Below are 19573 nucleotides of genomic sequence, written 5' to 3'. Positions count from 1 at the left end.
GCAGCAAGAGAGCTGGCAGCGGATGCCAGAATTCAGAGCAGGCAGCTGGGCTCTGGAATCCACTTCGGTGTCGTGGCACTTGCGTCCTCTCCACATCCTTCTGTACGAGCAAGGTCCCCACACAAATCTGCTTCTCTTACTGCCAGCGAAGCACTTTCTAAACACTCCCGGCAGACTTTCTCTTATATGATAACAATACCCCATGGCTGTAAGGCTGCAAGGGAGGCTTAGAAAATAAACAGGGAGCAAAGAGGATTCAGATGACTCTCATTGGCTGACAAAACAATGACTCACCCCCTGGGACTTGGCTCACCACCTGGGCGGCAGTAAAATGCAGGGCGCTGTTTGCAAACAAGAAGCAGGGGTGGCAGCGACAGCTGTCGAGTGAGCAGCTCAAGGGGTGTGCCGCCCAGGACCACGTGCCCAGTGTCAGCAGCTGCGAGCAGAGGTCTGTGACCCGGGCCACAGTGGCAGTAACCGTGGACCGAGATGCCACACGTAAATGGGAGTCTCTAATCGAAGTCACAGTTCAAGAGGAACAGACCTAGAGCTCTGGTTCCAGTTTCAAGACTGATGAAAGTGAGATTCGCCTTTCAGTATAAGCCAGTTCCCTTCTGCGTGTGTAAACGTCTCCGAGTGAAGGAACGGGATTCTCACAGGGTGTGGAGAGCCTGGGAAAGGGTGGACCAAGAGGCGCATCACACAGGGCAACGGCAGCCCACGGGTCAGGTATCACAGGTGGGGCGCTAAAGGCACCCCTCAGGCAACCGGCCTTAAATGGTAGGCAAGGCTCAAGAGGCAGCCAAGAGCCAGAACTCAGGGAGACGACAGCTCATGGGTGACAGTCAAAAGCCTGAAGCCAAGAGATCTAAAAACCGGCCAGAGCGCACGAGACACAGGCCAAAGTTCGGGATCTTCACTGGATAGGAGGAAAGTGAAGAAGATGATGCAGAGCAGGGACAGCATCTCAAGCTCAAATCCAGGTACACCGACACAGTAACGTACACCTGGAGCTCTGTCCTCCTGCCCCAGCCTGCCGAGGCCGCCTGCGTGGGCTCCTTTGGAGAGCAAACGGGGGCTGTGAGAAGAGCCTTCTCTCTCTGGTGACTCTTCACAGACAGTGGCCATTGCACATATTTACTTGCTGAGGCTTCTGTAGTTAAAAAGCTGGGTGATTTATCCAGATGACTCAGCTTTTCAAAGCTGTGAGCTGGAAATCACTCCCGTGCTCCTTCCATCTGCATGCTCGCCAGCTCAGTCCTATATAAAACCTAATCACACAGACTTATTTGGTTATGCAAGTTGCAATTCCACGTTCAAAGGCCCCCAGCATTTTCTGCACTTTTAACTAGTATGACATTGGAGCCAAATAGATAAATGAAGGTGAGGTGCCGTTCCTCCAGGCGTCGAGTTGCTAAAGCTGTGAAGACACTGAAGAAATAAGGCATGTGGCAGGATCTCTGTCCGAGTCAGGACTCAATGAAGACCTCAAAAAGGCCCTCACATGCACACGTGCCCGCCCACCCAGATGCGTATACACTTGCTAATTTAAGCCAGCAGAGAAGCTCATCTTCTGAGTATCACCCACCCTTCCATACTTTACTCCCAACCTTTAAAGGATCAGAATATGTTTCTTATTGGAAAATGTAAAATAAATAAATAAATAAATAAATAAATCCATAGAAATGGCCTCCATGATTGAAAACAGAAGCTGGCCATTAAGACATTCTCGTTGGGAAAAAAAAAAAAAAAAAACGAATGGAAAGTCAAATGAAATGGAACACCACCAGTGCATTTTATCAACTGCATGTCGAGAAACCACACCCAACACATTTTATCAAAGGAATGACAGACACGCTAGACTGTTAATTACCTACAGGTTTCTTTTCTAAATTTATTTCCCTCGTGGGATGAAGGCTGAACAAGGAATACGCTGACAACAGCATGCGGGGGAGGAAGGTGGGTTCACGGGGACTTGGAAATCCATGGACCTCCGTTTCTCCATTTCTAAGTCATGGTTCAGCTGAGCCAGAAAACCACATGCCTACCTGGAGTGGGGCCGGTATCTTACTGGCAAGGTGACATTCCAACAATCAAAACACCTGATAGCATCTGCCCTGCACCTGGTTTTTTTTTCATTGCTTTGTCACCAGCTTTTTAAAAGGTTGGGCAGGAAAAGAAGTCATGAAAATCCAGGTTAGTCTCATGCAGACACACGGCTTAACTTTTACTTTATTCTGTCTTTATTGCTTGAATACTAACCTTGATTTCAGAGAATCCAACAGTAAATATTCATAAAGTCATTGATTCATTTATCCTCCCTCTCTCTCTCTCTCCCCTAAATGCCCAGAGCTAAGCAGAATTTAAAACTCAAGACAGAACGGCAATGGAATTTTGAGGAAATTTCTTTTTCGTTGACAATGATATGGGACTATTTCTCACTGTACTTTTGCCAGCAGGAGCTGGCTGTGAATTTGGGAAAGAGTATGGCTGAAAGCTGACAAAAGGGAAGAGTATTTAGGTGAGAGAGAGAGAGAGAGAGAGAGAGAGAGAGAGAGAGAGAGAGAGAGAGAGAGAGTGTGTGTGTGTGTGTGTGTGTGTGTGTGTGTGTGTGTGTGGTGCAGGGCAGGGACAGGGAGGAAGTAATAGAAAATTTTTCTCACTCCCTGGGGATCCATCCTTACCATTCACTGAAATAGCAGAGTCTAACAGAAGGTATTTAGCCTAAGGGAGAGGGGGGTTCCGTTCTGCAGAGGTCCCTTTTTTCAGGATGCTTCCTGGGATTCCTGATTCATGGTCTGGAGCTGGTTTGGAGGGAACAAAATGTGAGAAAGTCTTTGAGCCTACCTGGTAAAGGCAATCCTAAGAAAGTGTGAAATGTACATTTTATACAGAACCGCAGCGCACTTCGTGTTTTCTGCCTTCAGGGGGAGAGGGAAGATCCGTCTAACTTTCCAAGTGCTTCAGTTCTGAGGCTGGGAGACCGTGTCCGATCTTTTCTCCTTTCGAGCAGAGCCGTGGAAGCATCCCTCCACTTCTCCTGTGCCTGCCCTTCCCCTTGGAGGGGGCGGCCCCGTGTAGAAGCCACTTTATCAGGCCTGGAGCCGGGCTTGGAGGGATGGCGCAGCGAGGGCGCAGCCAACAGCACAGCGGAACTTGGTGTCAACAGTGTCCCGCGCTGATGTGAATGAAATATAAATATTGCACAATGAGCCGTTTAAAAAACATCTTCCAAATATTACCCTCCCACGTGACGGGTGGCTGAGTGGAAGGCACCCTTCCATCTCATCCCAGCAGAAGTTAACAGCAGCCCAGGAGCTGAAACACCAACCGTAGAAACACTTAATGTTTAGATCCACTTCGCGGTTGGAAAAAACAACTTTTTTTTTTTAATGTTTAAGAGCTGCTCTAGCAAGTGGAAACAGCAACTCCTTGTAAACAAACCTAACATGAAGATACGTCTTGGTGGTGGAAAACCTAACTTCATAAAGTCAGATTTCCGAGATTTTTTTTTCAGCTCCTCGGAGACTTCAAAAGCAACCACATTCTGTCAGTTGATGCAGCAAATAAACAGACGCGAATGAGAGCGTTTCCATATCGTATGTCAACTGCATGTGTGTCTGATAAAGTGCATGCAAACTCGGGAACCCCGCTCACTGTGGAGAAAATCAGTTATGATGAAAAGCAAGCACGCTCTCAGCGCGGCAGCTGCTCCACAAGGGACATCGGTGACAGTGTTAAATGTGATGCGAACACTCTGAGGCTGTTTCCAGACGCAACTCTCTCTTTCCAGCTACCATCGTGGTACTAATTACCTGTGCCCACTCTGAAGCACGGGGTCTGACTCTCCACTGAAAATCCATCCCATCAACCAGCTAGCCGGGGCAGTGCCACAGAGGCGGGCAAAGCCCACACAGAAAACCATACCCCCTTCCTCAATGTCAGCCCTAGTTCTCTGTGGAATAGAAACAATTCAGGTTTATTCATTGGATGGCGCTGTCGGCGCCTCACCAAAAATCTCATTGGAGGGCTTCTCTGGTGGCGCAGTGGTTGAGAGTCCGCCTGCCGATGCAGGGGACACGGGTTCGTGCCCCGGTCCGGGAAGATCCCACATGCTGCGGAGCTGCTGGGCCCGTGAGCCATGGCCGCTGAGCCTGCGCGTCCAGAGCCTGTGCTCCGCAGCGGGAGAGGCCGCAGCAGTGAGAGGCCCGCGTACCGCAAAAACAAAAACAACAACAACAAAAATCTCACTGGAAATCTACAACTAGAAAGTAATACACTTCCACTGTGCTAAAGAACTCCTCTTTAAGGGCAAACATCCATCTGTATCTTGCAGCAGGAACTTCTCCTTGTGTCCGAGCTCCACTGCGTTCCCTCAGAGTTAACTGGAGCAGGTTACTTAACCAGCCTGTGCTTCCGCTTCCCCACCCGTCAAATACAATAATTATCCCCACTTAATGTAAATAATAAATGAGACGTATGAATCTGAAAAGCATTTGGCACTGTGGCTGACGGGTAGTAAAGTGCTCGATAAAAGGAGGACGTTGGTTTCCTACGAATTTACGTGAGCAGTGGTTTTTAGTAACTAAGCTCAACTCTCAAAGAACACGAGTACTTTGCTGGAAAAAGGTCACTGTTTAGGACAGAGCTGGGGAGAAGTCAGCCTTGAGTTCTCCAGACAAGTGGTTTCTGTGCAGTGAATCCACCTGTGTGTTGGGGAAGTTGATCTTTAAGGGGTGTGGGGAAAAAATGTTAGAACCGCTATTCTGTTATTGATCTCAGCTTGAGTTTCCATTCTGTGTGTGATTTATAATGTATTAAAAAATGTTTCACATAGTATCACATGTATATAATATATAAATAAATAAAACAGATATTGGGTACTTTTTTTTTTTTGCTGGGAATGAAATGTGTGGAGACAAGGGGCATCCAGATCACAGCCACATGTCTTTGGGATCTAGGAACATAAAGTAAAGGAGGCGGCATTGACATGTACGTTGTTGGGAGATGGTTCTAGAGCCCGAAGAAAGAAGCAAGGTCAAAACAGACTCCCTGGATATCCAAAGAAACCGTCATGTCCTGACCCAGGGAACCCAAGCTCCGGGTCTGAGAAGTGATGCCTCCAGGATCCCCCAATGGCAGAAGTGTCCCAAATCTCATCCCAGGGGGGTTTTCCATGACCTCACTCTGCTTTTTTGTCCTGTAACTGTTTTATAAACCAATCCTAGCACGGCAGTGGCTCAAACTTGCTCTCACACCACAGTCATCTCATAGGCTTGTCTAATCATTGTTGGGTCCTTCCCCAGTATTTCTGACTCAGCCCATTTGGGCTAGGGACAAAGAATTCGAATTTCTAAGGCGTCCCAGGGGATGCCGTGATGCTGAAGCTACGATCCGGAGGACCCCACTGCCATAACCACTGGCTTCCAGTCGGGAGTAACTTCCTATCGACGGCCACAGATCTCCGAAATTTAAATAATCCTGCTTTAATCGTACCAGACTAAATACAATTGTGGGAATAAGGAAGGTTTATTTCTGATGAGAAAGGGGGAAGAAAGAAGAAAAGGAACTCACAAGTACTGCATTTGTGCTGTGGGTAGAGGACTTCATGCCAGAGATGCAACTGTGACCAATAAACGATGCAAATAAGTCCATTATATAAGATGTGGTGATGATAAATCCGAGGCAGAAAGATAAAGAAGGAAAGAAGAGCGGTGGAGGTGGGCTGTCGTTTGGATTCTGTGCTCAGGGACGGGCTCCCTGAGGAGATGCAGCAGAACATGAAGAAAGGAGGGAGTCACCTGCGTTCCAGGCAGGAGAAACACGTGCAAAGGTCCTGGGGCAGAAACTCACCCCATGTGCTTGAGGAAGGGGTGGGAGGCGGCTGTGGCCAAAGGAGGGTCAACAGGCCAGGTTACAGGGTGGAGTCACAGGCCTACGGGAGAAGGTGGTAGCGAGACCACGGGCAGCTTGAGCGTCGCTGTGAGAACTCTGGCTTCTACTCTAAGACGAGAAACCACGGAGAATGTCATGATCTGACTTACGTATTAAGAGCCTCCCTCAAGTCTCTGGGTTGAGACGGGACTCTAAGCCCCCAAGATAGTGGTCAGGAGGCTACTGGCGTAGTACAGGGAAGCAAGGGCGGAGGCTTGGACGAGGTGTCCTGATAGAGGCGGCAGGTCAGCAGCTCCTGAATGGTTACTGACTACAGAGCCAGCAGGGTGCCATCCGCACGGGGGTAAGAAAGAGGGGATTGAGCCCGGGGAAGCATGCAGTTGCCATGCCCTGGGGTAGGCCGAGACTCACACAGGGCCTGGCACGTGCCACGCAGCAATACACATGAAATAAATAAATCCCAGGTTGGTTGGCTGGTTTTTTGGCCGCACTGCGTGGCATGCGGGACCTCAGTTTCCCGACCAGGGATCGAACCCGCGCCCGCCCCCTGCGTTGGAAGCGCGGAGTCTTAACTGCCAGACCGCCAGGGAAGTCCTTCCCCGTTTTAAAGAAAAAAGATCTGAAGCTCATAGACATCAATGTGCTGACAGAGTCAGGATGGAAAAGCAGGCCCGCCTGGCCTACAGGCCCATAATTCTCTACAGAGCCGTCTGGGATGTTCCCAAGAGAGTGCAACGGAGAAGAGGGACAGACAAACAGCCCCTCTGGTTTCCACTCTGAGCGCATCATGAGTCTTCTTGCCCAGCCTGACGGAGGCTCTGTCCAAAGGTCGCAAACCAGGGACCCGCTGGCCTAATAAGGCTCGCTGCCATGTTTTGCTTGGCCCTCGAAGCTCTGGAAAAACAAGTCGTGTCTGAGTGCCTTGAGGCTGGGTTGGTCCTCTCCAGCTCGGCCACACACACACAAGCCCCTCTTCCTGAAAGCTGCGCCCTTCAGCTCTTACCTGCTCGGCCCCTGAAGATGCTTGACTTTCCTACCAGCGATTCAAACCGACACGCCCATGGGAAGTCAGCCACGGGGCAGCGCAGGGCGCTGAAAAGAAGTCCACGGAATCAGACAGATGTGGGTTCACACCCGGCCTTGTCGTTTATGATCCGCGTGGGCCCGGCCACTTTACCTCTCTCTCCCCATCTGTCAAGCGGGGAGAACAGGGACCACTTTGAACTCCTGCCGCGAGACCTCCACGCGACGTACGTACACAAGCAGTGAGCGCCGCACACGCGGTCATGACCACAGGGTGGGTGTTGGCATGCTTCTCCTGTAAGGAGCCGGGCAGGTTAATACTTCAGGCTCTGCAGGCCACACAGTCTCTGTCCCAGCTACTCGGCTCTGCCATGGTAGCATGAGAGCAGCCTTAGAGAATGTGTATATGAATACGCGGCAGAAAGAAAGTCTCAGTAAAGGTGTGTTTATAAACACAGGTGGAGGCCAGATCGGCCATCAGGCTGTCTTACTTCAGCACTTCCCCTCCCCGTTCTGCTCTATCTCATCCCCTCTCTGCCATCCAAATAAAAAGTCTCTAGTTCTGGGGCAAAGACTACTTCATATTCTTTTTTTTTTTTTTTTTTTTTTTGTGGTACGCGGGCCTCTCACTGTTGTGGTCTCTCCCGTTGCGGAGCACAGGCTCCGGACGCGCAGGCTCAGCGGCCATGGCTCACGGGCCCAGCCGCTCCGCGGCATGTGGGATCTTCCCGGACCGGGGCACGAACCCGCGTCCCCTGCATCGGCAGGCAGACTCCCAACCACTGCGCCACCAGGGAAGCCCCTTCATATTCTTTTAATCCGACCTGTAAGGTGACATCCGCAGTGATACCAGTGGCTGCTCTATTGCCCCATCAGAAACGCAGAAGCAGCTTCTTCCGTGGCCTGATTTCAATGAACGTCGGGCAGGGCCGGTGGGAGGGACTTTCCCCAGGAGCGAGGCATCCCCAGCAAAGGCCGGGCTTTCCTTGGTTGGACGTCTTGCATGTGTTGGTTGGACAGTGTTCATTGCTGGACTTATGGAAACCCGGCTGGCCGCCGCTGCTCCCCAGCAAGTTCAAGGTCACGGAGAGAGGGTTGCGGTGCCTGGAGTGAAGCTGGCCTCGTGCTCCATCCCAGCCCCAGGGGGAGCAGGAAGGCTTCCACGCCCTTGGCACTGGAGTGCCCCGGGCAGCTCTGCAGCCATGCTTCCCAGCCTTGGACCTAATCGGGGCTTTGAGGTGCAGGCCTTGAGGGAGAAGCGGCTGGGCTGTTCCCACCGGGTTATTTTGGGAGCTGGCATGAGAGGGGAAGGCACTGAGTTCACCATCTGCACCACTGGGCCGTGTGGACCGGGCCTCTGCGTCAGCCCTGGAGCACGCTGGGGTCATTTCCTCTCTCAAATCCCCAGCTCAGGCAGCACCAGAAGCTCGGGGGCCGGGGGCAGAGGCAGATTTCTTCATTTTCCTCCAGAAATTTTTTTTTTCCCTCACTTTACCCACACTCATCTCAAAGGATCTGAAATGAAATTTCAAAAAAAAAACTTGCATGTTTTGGGGGAGGATAACAATGAAGCCAAATTAATAGACGAAATGGAGGAATCAAAACTACTGACTTACTCACTGAGTTTCTCTACCTCTTTTTTTTTTTTTTTTTTTTTTTAGCCAGACGTTAGCAGAGTTTGCTTCTAATTATGAAGCACAGGCTCCACTCAGCAAACCTCCCCGTCTGTGGATTACCGTCACCTTGATTATGTGGCGTTGGGCGCAGGGGCTGAATAAGCATGAGGTCTCCTGTGACAGCTCTCAGAACAGCCACAGGAGCTGCCACCAAATGCTCCCGTCCAGGGCTGGCTTCTGCAGCACACGAGCAGGTCCCCTGCTGAGAAGGGCCCCCGTCCTTGGTTTAATGCTCCATGGTGAGTCACTAGCTCGAAATTCTTCATACTTTTTGAACAGGGGTCCATGTTTTCATCTTGCGCTGGGCCCAGCAAATTATGAAGCTAGTCTGTCCTTCTTCTCCTAAAACAGTGTTTCTCATCCTTTCTTACCTTCTTCATTTTTGCCCTCCCAAAGAGACTTTTTAGACATTTTTTACCCCTTTTCTGTACAAGAAGTAATCTCCAATATCTCTTTCATCTGGAATACTATTATGACTTCCCAAAAACACAGGCAGAAGCAACACAAATATAAATAAAAGAGTTATACTGAAATAACTTTAGCAAAGGTTTACCGTGGGACTGGTAACCATCAATGGTCACAGGGTGAAGCAGGTAGCACAGGGGAGTAAAGAAAACAGACAGGGGTAGAAAACGGAACGAGAGAATCGCAGGCAGGCATGTCTTGAGTGAAAGAGGCTGTGAACCGTCCACTCCTGCTGGCTGTTGCCAGGTGGGAGTGTGGCTCCAGTGTTACTAGATATTTTGGGGGTTTTATTCCAAAAGAAACCAAAAATCTAGATTCTTATGTGCACTTATGCCAACATGTAGATGTGGACAGCTGACCCCGCTGGTAAACCTCCGCAATTCCCGCTGCCCTGTGTTCACGGCTTTGTGTGATTCCCCTCCGCGCCTGTGGATGGAACCCGTGACTCACTTCAACCCAGGAGAGTAGAACAAAGGTGATGCTACTTTTCAGATGTAATCAAAGTCCCAAACCAGTTGATTGTGAGTTAACTGAAAAGTGGATGCTGAGAGTGGGCCTGGCTGAATCAGGTGAAAAGCCCTGAAACATGGACTGGTCTCTCTCTGAGATGAGATGCTCCTTGTGGGCTTAACAAAGGAAGTGGCCATGCTGGAGACGCCCATGGGGCCAGAAGCTCAGGCACCTGGGTTCTAGGTCGTACAGAAAGGAACGCTGCCAGCAGCCTGAATGAGCTTTTGCAAACGGTTTCTTCCCCGCTGAAGCCTCTGGATGACTGGCCGGCTCCTTGCCTGCAGCCTGATGAGACTGCAGGCAGAGGACTCCGCTAAGCCACACCTGGACCCCCGACCCCTGGAAACTGTGAGATGACAAAGCTGCATTGCTTTAAGCTTCTAAGTGTACAGTAATTTGTCAGATGGTGATAGAAAATGAACACAATGGCTTATTCAAAATTTCTGAAACACTCTGCAGGCCAAACCAACCTGAGGGGTACAGGTGGCTACGGGCAGCCACTGTGTGATACGTGACGATGGAGGGCCCACAACATGCAACAAATCACCTTAGGCATTAGGCATTAACAGATAAAAGGTGCATACCTAGAGAAAGGTAAATATGACAATTCAGCACATTGTGGTAACTGCCGAAGCTTACACAACAAAAGGACGGACCTCCTGGTGCAGCAGATTTCAGAACCCATCTGCAGCCCGTGTAAACTCAGGAGCTGCCATTTGCCTGTCTGATCTGCATGCCTTTTGGAAGGAAAACTGTTTCATCCCCACTCTGTTTCCTCTGCGTGGCCCCATCCACACTTTGTTTTAAAATCTTCTCATCAATGACTCACAGTTTTCTTAAAAAGAGATGAAGCCTAAATGATATGAGACCTGGGTTTATTCTCTTAAGCACCAGGGTATTTACATGCCGTTTCAATTTTGCGACCAATCAGCCAATGTTAAAATTCTCCCAGTTCAAAGGGACGACTGCGAGAGGACAGCAGAAGTAAGGCTTGGGGAAGTAACAGGTCTTCGGCGAGAAGATGCCACATTCCCTACGCTTACAACGCAGCCAACACTGACCAAGGCGTCGAGACCCATGGAAACTGGGACCGAGCTTGTACAGCATGAACTGGAACCAGCCAAGCAAGCTTTCTGGGCCCCAATAACCTCACCGAATCACCTCTTACCTGATCTCAAAAAATATATAATAAACCAAAAAAACCCAGCTGGCCTCCATGTTTCTACTCATGCCTCCCACATGAAGCCACAGTGATATTCTTCAGACATAATTCAGATCCTAATTATCCAGTGGCTTCCTATCATGCACAAATTAAAATCCCAACTCAATCATGACTTATATGAGCTGACCTCCTACTACTTTCCTTCTTCTCCCAAGGAGCTGTTAGTTACCAGAGTTTGTAATTTAAAACATAATGTTTCTGTAACAGTGTTCTCCCAAGTAAGTACCAATCCCTTTTCTGAAGTCTGAGGTCTTCTGTCAGCATTCAGCGGATGTTCTGTGAGAATCACGCCACGTGCAGATGTAGTTTTGATGTATTTGCGAGAGGAGGTGAGTTTCATGTCCTACTGCTCCGCCATCTTGATCACTCAGTAGCAATGGCGATAACCCAACAGTACACACTGGTATGAGCCTATGAGTAACTGAAAGATGTAAATGCCTCCATACCAGCTAGTAAATCAGCTGCTGCCCTGAACCCCACCTGCTACTTTCTGTTCTTTGGGGCCTTGACCTTACCATGATCCCACAGTGGGCCCTTAGTTTTCTGCTCAAGAAACATGGCCAATGTCCATTCCACTGGGTAAGTACCTAAGCCACACCAGTTGTTAAATATCTAGATTGGGATATGACCCGATGGCAGGTGAGCTATTGGAACAAGATGATCCATCAGCAGGTACCTAGTCACCCACCAAAGGATCAGAAGAAAGATCAGACAGGAATAAAAGGAAAGGCATAAAAAAGGTTCCGGAAGCCAAGAGCAGCTATCTTTCAATGTGGTGGAATAAAACTTGCCCTGTTGTTTGGCTTGGGGAACAATAAATGGGCAATCTGGGAAATACATACAAAGCACACACTTGCTCTTTGCACTACCAACACCACATGAAGGGCAGAGTAATTACGTATTCGAATATCATTGCTGGGAAAAACTCAGTGTGACCCAGAGTTCAATACTCAAACACATTGGTTCCAGGCGAGATTGCCTTTCATGGGGGGATGCGCTTTCTCCGTGAAAGCCTTGCTTCCAAAGGAGATCAGATCCTGCTCCTGTTTACCAGAGTGGGATCCAATAAGGGCGTCCTCTTGATTACAGAGCCACAAGATCAGCACCTTCTCTCGTGCTCATAAGAAACCACATAAAATGAAACAACAGAAACCTGTAAGGACGTCTCCAGCTAATTGCCCTGGCCTGGCAACACATGCACGACTGGAAGCAAGTTACCTAAGGAAGGAGAGTGACCAGAGTGAAGGGATGTGATGTCAGCGTCATCTTCATTTTCCTTCATCTCATCTATCCCAAGTCTGGAGGGATCCGGACGGGCTCACATACCACCTTATCAACTGGGCCAGAGGCATCCACTCTTCTCTAGGGACGTGAGCGAGGGGATCAAGGTAAATCAAGTTCTCAGGCCCCAAACCGGATAGCCGGCTAGACTCCTATGTTTTCCAAGTCCCCAGTCCCTACCCTGAGTTTCCTTTATCAATCAAATACCTACCCCGTGTGCCAAAGGGTTAAGCTGGGTCTCTCCAGAAGTTCCGCCAACTCACAAAATTCCCTGCCCCTTTCCTAGTTCATGCCATGGTGCTGAGCTTCTGCCCTGGGTCTGTACTAATTGAATCAAACTCTTCCATTTGCCTTTTGTGACTGAGGGTCCCAGTCCAAACCTTGACTCTTACAGTGGGGCCTCCTGCGTGACCTGGATTTGTCAATTCCCTGACACGAGATGAAAGTCTCCACATAAGGTCCCGTTTCCCACAGCAACACCTGCCACTTCCCTAGACAGTCCCCTGCTGTGCTCCACCATCCAGAGTGGACTTCCTGGTGTGACTTGCTGGGTTATAACCCAGGTACTCTGTCCGTCCTTTGAAGCTCAGACCTTGGGCTCCCGTGGCCGGGATCAGTCTATCCAGCAATTCCTTCTCACTGGCTCATCTGCCCTTTCTCAGTTAACAGGTCCTAAGCTGGTCCTTACAGCTGGGCCTCCACCCAGCCCCCCGCCTCTAAAATCCCAGTGTATACAGTCCCCCAGCCCCTTTCTACTGGACCCTTAGGTATTCAGTCTAGTGGGGCTGACAAAACACACCTTGAGGACTTTTACCAATCGGGAGAGCCCAAAATTGCTCGTGATTTTATGACTCACAGCCTCCTACCTGCAAACCCAAATGGAAGACATGCCGTTCCCACGGAGTGTGATTGCGCAGACCAAGCAGAACTGTTTACCTCTTGGTGCTCAGATTTAAGTCTTTATTTGCTTCATCTTGTTACAATAAAATGTGACTTTTGAACGCTGCGCTTTCAGATATATTTATCTAAGAGGATTTTTCTCCATTATGTAAAATAAAACAAAAAGGATCATTTGGGGGGAAAATGTAACATAAGTCCATCATTTAGTAAGCTTTTCCAATTATATCTATTTGATTCTGACTTTCTGCCCAGATGCGAATGGAAAGTTTTTTTTTCCATTTAAAAAGCAAATATCTTTCATTGAAAATAGCGCAAACCAAAAAGCGTGCTTCTTTTCTTTTTGTCTAGCCATATTTGCTGTCTTTATGTCATAATGACCTTTCCCCAACATATTTTTCTGTTCCTCTTTAGTGCCAAGTTTCTAAAAATAAAGTGGCTAGTGAATCTCTGGATGTAGGGATAATATTTTGATTTCACTGGTACATACAATCAGGAAACATATTTCTGTTTATACTCTTAAAATCAGTTGAGAGTTGTAGATGAAGCCACGTTCTGTCAGCACATTTTTTTTTCAAACCTGGAAAATGTAACAAAATCCAAAGCAGCTGTAGGAAGTAGAATGTACACTCCATTTGTACTCAGCAGGAGGAGAGCTAACAGGAGGTAACGGGATAGTTTCCACATGAAAAAGTTACAAAGAATTTAACCTGTAATGAAAAGTCTGATAATCTCCAGGAATGAAAGATGCTTGGATGATGGGTTTGGGGTTTCTCTTGAGTTCAAAGGATCTGGTTTTCCCTATAAATGCCACGCAGGAATCAGAGACGTCCATGTGGTCATTGTTATGTCTGATAGCCAACAAAAGCGCAGACCTCATCTTTAAGCCATTAAACAGTGACTGTGTGTGCATTCTAAGACCATGGGTTAGGCTGCTCAGGCCTTTCTCTGAAGAACATAGAAAGCAGAATCTCATTACCTTATCACTGTCTGCTCCGAGGCAAGGATGCTCACGTGTGATGACCAGTTTAAAGTTGGTTTCTGTTTAGATTCGATGCGTGAAGATCCCGTAGAGGCTAGAACTCCTCCAACTCTGAGACGCACACAAGGAAACTCTGGACCCTGTGAAATGCAGATTTGAATTCAGTACGTCTGGGTGGGATGGGACCTGGGATTCTACATTTCTATCAAGCCCTCAAGAAGTCAGATGGTGCTAGTGGATGGGCCGCTGGTGAGACAGCAGGAGTGCACAGGGTTTCTTCCTCAGCCATCTCATCCTGTCTGTGGTCAAAGGCTCCCCATCAACTCTCTTCCCAGGATTTGGGTCCTTGAGTAAATCCCCTCCCCTGAGGCTGGGCTGGACCTACTGACTCACATCTGACAACTGAATATGGCAAAGAAAATGGCGGCACATCTCTTCTAAGGCCAGCAACAAAATGAATGCAGCCTCGGTCTAGCTGTCTCTCTCTCTCTCATCCTCTTTCTGTTGGAAACCTCTCGACTCTGGGAGAAGCTAGCAGCCAGGCGGATAGCCACCCACATGGCAAGGAATGGACATCTCTGGCCAAGAGCTGGAGAGGACCTGAGCATCCCAACAGCCACGGAAGCAAGTCTGAAAGTAGATCATCCCCAAGCCAGGCCAGAAGAAGACTGCAGCCCCTGCCGACACCATTTTCATGAGAAACTCTGAGCCAGACGCACCAAACAAGGCCATGCCCAGATTCCTGACAGACAGAAATGTGAAAGAATAAATATTTGTTGTTTGAAGCAGCTGAATATTGGGATCGTTTGTGACACAACAGATAGATAATTAACACAGTGTCCTTCACAAAATAGAAGTTTGTAAAAGTTGTCTAAAAAAACCGAACCCTGGTGAAAATCTCATTGGCTATTTACCAAGGTCCGTACATTGTGGAGGCTCAAAACTCACTCTCCTATTGTCACCCTGTTATCGGGGGTAGCCAGGCACCTCTAGGGCTGGACTCATCCTTCCTGGTCACTTTGCGATTGGGATTGGGATTTCAGGATCTCTTTAGTTTGGGATTCAAGCCAATCTGGGTAGCACTGACTCAGAGGGCAGTTAGCTCCCTATTATGATGTGAAATTCTGGTCTTTTGAGGATGGCTTGAAGGTGGAATCCACTGAGTCTGGCTTCTTGAGATCCGGCCCTCTAGTCTAACAGCTTCAGTTTCTGCTTATATTCTAGAACTTTCTAAAGCAGGAGCGAAGCAATTCTCCTTTAACAAAGACAATGCATATTTACAAAAGAGGCAGGGCAGAAGAGTTAAAAATGAAACTGAGGTGGCTGGTCATTGCCTCCTAGGTTTGTTTTTCACTTCTGCTCTTGGACACATAGGTTCCCACCTATTTGTCTTAACCTGCCCTTGAGCTGACCTGGTTCTTGGTGAGGACGAAGTGTCTGTGAACTGAAATCCTCTTGACCCTAATTTCAACCTGTGGCATCTGCACCTACTTTTTTCCATATTCACCTTATTCTAATGCACTTACATTTTTTAAAGGAGGAAAGATCAAGGAAGAAAAAAGAAGAAGAGGTATTTGGAAACTTAAGGCAAAAGTGTGTTAGGTTTTGATGGCCTGATAGGACATAACATATGTGTATTTGAATTTCAAAATATATTCACATCCCTCTCTGCCTGCTCGTCTGCCACTAGTTCCCATAACTATCACCTCCTCCAGACTCTGCTGCAGTCACTGGCCTCCGGTCCCTTCATTTCCTGGAGTACAGCACCACTCTCTGCACCCCAGATGTGGACAGTGCCACGCTGCCCACAGGACTAAGCCCACCATGCACAGTTCTCTAGAGCCCAGGGCCAGCCTGCCTTTCCAACATTATCCTTCGTTCCTCACTTCCTTGAAACATTCGATTCTGCAAATGCATTGTTCATGCCATTCACCCTTCACGGATTCCATCTCTTCTCTTCCCACAAAAAAAATATATCCCCATCGAATCTAAAAAAGGCTACAAATGAACTTACCTACAAAACCAAAACAGAGTTACAGATGTAGAAAATAAACTTACGGTTACTGGGGGATAAGGGGGGGAGGGATAAATTGGGAGATTAAGACTGACATACACACACTACTATATATAAAACAGATAACTAATAGGGACCTACAGTACAGCACAGGGAACGCTTCTCAATACTCTGTAACGGCCTATATGGGAAAAGAATCTAAAAAAGAGTGGATATGTGTGTTTGTAAATATAACAGATTCACTTTGCTGTACACCTGAAACTAACACAACATTGTAAATCAATTATACCCCAATAAAAATTTTTAAAAGATAACCCCCTAGCTGTCTAGATCCAGATCAGACGCTGCCCCTCCCACGTCATTCTGGTTCACGGTGAACCAGATGAATCTCCCTTCTCTGAAGACGCTGTTTTTGGTTTGTATGGCACTGGCTTATAACCCTCCTCTGTCCCTTTCTTCTGCTCTTATAGCCAACCGTCACTCCCCTCTTGCATTATTTTGTACTTCAAGTATTCATGTATTATTAGCATGTATTACTATTCATATATTCATATATTCCTACCTCAAAGAAATTGTTATTAGATGAAAGGGACCCTGTATTTATATTATTCACTTATTTCTTAAGCATTTAACCTCTCACACTTTAGATATTCATTTAATTGGTGCTAAGTAAATACTTGTGACTCTAATGATTTGAAATGATACGTGCACCCCTGTGTTCACAGCAGCACTATTTACAATAGCCAAGACATGGAAACAACCTCAATGTCCATGGACAGATGAATGGATAAAGAAGATGTGGTATATATATATATATACAATGGAATACTACTCAGCCATAAAAAGGAATGAAATCATGCCATTTGCAGCAACATGGATGGACCTAGAGATTATCATACTAAGTGAAGTCAGACAGAGAAAGACAAATATCATATGATATCACTTATATGTGCAATCTAAAATATGACACAAATGAACTTATCCATGAAACAGAAACAGACTCACAGACATCGAGAACAGACTGTGGTTGCCAAGGGGGAGGGGGTGGGGGAGGGATGGAGTGGGAGGCTTGGGGTTAGCAGATGTAAGCTATTATATACAGGATGGATGAACAACAAAGTTCTACTGTAGAGCACAGGGAACCATATTCAATACCCTGAGATAAAGCATAATGGAAAAGAATATGAAAAAGAATGTATGTATGCATAACCGAATTAGTTTGCTGTACAGCACAAACTAACACTATATTGTAAATTAATTATCAGTAAAATAAATTTTAAAAAAATATTTGTGAGTCTACGTTTCCCAGTGTCCTGAGCCTCATGACAAATTTCTGGGAGCATGAGAAACAAAATTATGAAGTTAATGGCTAAATAAGACTGAGAAGTGGCTGAATTATGTGTATTTACAGAAAGCTAACCACACTCAATGTGCCTGTTTCTAGCTGCGTGCTTGATTAGCTTATCTCAGCAGACCCCGCATTTGCTCGTGTGTGGGCATATACCTCCATCTCATAGATGTCAACCTGCCTCACACACAGATGTACACAGCAAAGCTGATGGCGAACCAAACACCCCACACTCTGGACATGCTGCGTTAGAACTTAGACTCGCAAGTTGGTAAAACTAGAATTGATCGTCAGGGCACAGTTTCCCATCCTCTGATTTTGCTGAGGATTATAATCATTGTAAGACTTGCAAATATGAACACAGGTGTGCGAAGTAGGGCAGAACCCTTGATTCGAAGCCCAGAGCTCACTCTCTCTTTGCTACTCCATGCTCCTCCCAACTCCAAGAAACACCGCTTGCATTTTTATTAAGCTTGTATGTGGTCAGAATATACTGGGGGAAGCTGAGAACCTGATGTTAAAGGTAAGTTCTGGGAGGACCTGTTCGTTGGCATCAAAGGTAAAGTAAGTCTTTGGAAGGCAGAAGCAAAAGCCTTGAAGGTCAACCAGGACGAAAGGACACCCACCATGGAAGTGAATTACTAATTGTCGCCTTTACCTTAATCTCCAGATTCCTATTCACAACACAGACACACACACACACACACACAGAGACATGCACAAACACACACACACAAGCTCGGATTTTGGAAAGGTGTGGCCTTGATTAGAAATCAAATTTATTTGGTAAAGGAAAATCTGTCATCCTAAACTTTGATCTCAGTACCAAAGAAAGAAGACGTGATCATTTGACAGTGAAGATTCTGTTCAACTCACTGACACACACACAACTGATTCAGGACATGCTGTATGAGACAGCCCGTCCAGAGAAGAAAAAAGCCAGGTATTCCAGGAAAAGCCGATGGACAGGCAGTCAGGAGACATGATGAAGGTCACAGAAATCTGAAAGTCTCTGGCCCCCGTGGAGAAGAAAGTCCTGTGTTCTTGCTTGCTAATTTCAGGGGGAAGGAAGTCAGGCACGATACCTGTACTGTGGTGAGTGTGCTTTAAAATCCACGTCACAGAGGAACTTCTGGGATCAGTCTGTCCCTAGTTGCATGCTTAATGTTTGATGTGAAGCTAATTTAACACTTTTGGTAAATTATGTGACTTAACCTATCTGTATTACAGACTCACCCACAATTTAAGGGGTTCAAAGAGGGTTAGAACACGAACACACACACACACACACACACACACACACACATCTCCAAACTGGTACTACATCATCTAAATAATTCACTAGCAAAATGTGCATAAAAGTTCATCAGCGCAAGTGTGGCAAGAACGTCAGTACTGTCCTTAAATGCTATCACCTCAATTATGCTCAGATGTATCTGATTTCAGGGTTTGTCCCTGTTGATTGTTGAAACTGTACTAGTTAATATTCTTCTTTTTCTCTTTTGCTAAGGGTTGGGGGAGGGGAGAAAGAAAACTACCCGATGATCTCAGAAGATAAAACTATGGAGTTTTCCTTAACCACCTGGGACCCTTGGGCCTGCCTTCCGAGGTAACAAGTTCTACCACCATCTGCCACCAATAAGCAGGCAGGCACATGTCACAATGTCAAGGAATCTGTGGGTGTAGGTGCCTGTGAGTGCGGGCGTGTGCATGTGAATGTACACGGGTGTACACAGGAGTGTGTGCATGTGTGTGAGAATGAGTGTGTGCGTTCATTAAAAAAATACCTTCCTAAGAAGGAAATGGAAAATCACTGGCCTAGATGGAACCTAAAAATAAAAACTGAGCGTGGAAGGATATTTTTTTTCTTTGCGGTACGCGGGCCTCTCAGTGTTGTGGCCTCTCCCGTTGCGGAGCACAGGTTCCGGACGCGCAGGCTCAGCGGCCATGGCTCACGGGCCCAGCTGCTCCGCGGCATGTGGGATCTTCCCAGACCAGGGCACGAACCCACGTCCCCTGCATCGGCAGGCGGACTCTCAACCACTGCGCCACCAGGGAAGCCCGGAAGGATATTTTTTACAAACAGAAACATCTCACTATATGTTACTTTGTTCCAAGAGTTGATGCCACAAAGTGGCCTCAATTGCTTTGAAGATTATTGTTTGTCCCCAGTGCTCTGGGAGTTTGAACTGTGGTAAAAAGAGATCTCAATCATGTCTGTCTTGACCCCCTGAGTCCTTGGGCATCTGATGAGAACAGT

General features: G+C 47.4%; 1 long non-coding RNA gene across 1 annotated transcript in view; it reads right to left on the bottom strand.

The window, feature by feature from the left end:
- The window catches only part of LOC117203534 (uncharacterized), a 136567-nt gene that overhangs the window by 52947 nt on the left and 64047 nt on the right, over positions 1-19573 (bottom strand). The window contains exon 3 of the long non-coding RNA XR_004486320.2: positions 13949-14091. This is a non-coding gene — a long non-coding RNA (uncharacterized LOC117203534). The remainder of the gene's footprint in view (positions 1-13948; positions 14092-19573) is intronic.

The sequence above is a fragment of the Orcinus orca genome, chromosome 19, assembly GCF_937001465.1.
Source record: "Orcinus orca chromosome 19, mOrcOrc1.1, whole genome shotgun sequence".
Classification (NCBI taxonomy): Eukaryota; Metazoa; Chordata; class Mammalia; order Artiodactyla; family Delphinidae; genus Orcinus; species Orcinus orca.
The sequence above is the reverse complement of the archived record's forward strand: the minus strand, read 5'-3'. Positions and strand labels throughout refer to the sequence as shown.